This window comes from Arachis duranensis, chromosome 5 (assembly GCF_000817695.3).
Source record: "Arachis duranensis cultivar V14167 chromosome 5, aradu.V14167.gnm2.J7QH, whole genome shotgun sequence".
Taxonomy (NCBI): domain Eukaryota; kingdom Viridiplantae; phylum Streptophyta; class Magnoliopsida; order Fabales; family Fabaceae; genus Arachis; species Arachis duranensis.
The window spans coordinates 89,504,129-89,504,739 of record NC_029776.3 but is presented as its reverse complement, the minus strand read 5'-3'; positions in this window follow the sequence as shown (position 1 = coordinate 89,504,739).

Sequence of the window (611 nt, the reverse complement as noted above, 5' to 3'; positions counted from 1 at the left end):
GAGAGAGAGAATGGGGAGAAAGAGAGAGGGAGAGGAGGAGAGAGAGAAGAAGGGGAGAGAGAGAGAGAGAATGAAGGGGGAGAGAGAGAAAAAAAGAATATGTAAAAACTAATTTTAGAGTTTAAATAAAACCAATTTTAATTTGGTTTAAAACTAAACTAAACCATAAAAACTGGTTTTTAATAAACTAATTTTCATAAAAACTATGGTTTCAGTTCAGTTTTTTATTTAAAAAATCTGGTTTATTTAAAACAATTTCAGTTCAGTTTCAATTCAGTTCAGTAAAATCAGTTTTTTTGCACACCCCTAATAGCAACGGCATCATGTGTGGTTAGGGAAGAAGAAGAATGTGAAGATGAAGGAGTAGCGGAGAGGATTGTTCGGTGGGAAGAGTGGTGTCAGATAAGAATGATTGCGGACTAGATGGTGACGGTGATAGTGAATTGGTGATGATTTGTGGGAGGTGGATTCAGGTTGTGCATTTTGCTGAGAAAGGGACGGAGGGATTGAATCATAAAAAGGAAGAAGAAATGGGAATTGGGTGAGTACGATGTGTGTAGGTGGATTTAGTGGGTGTATATTGGATGAATGTTTGTTTGCTGGGTTTGTAA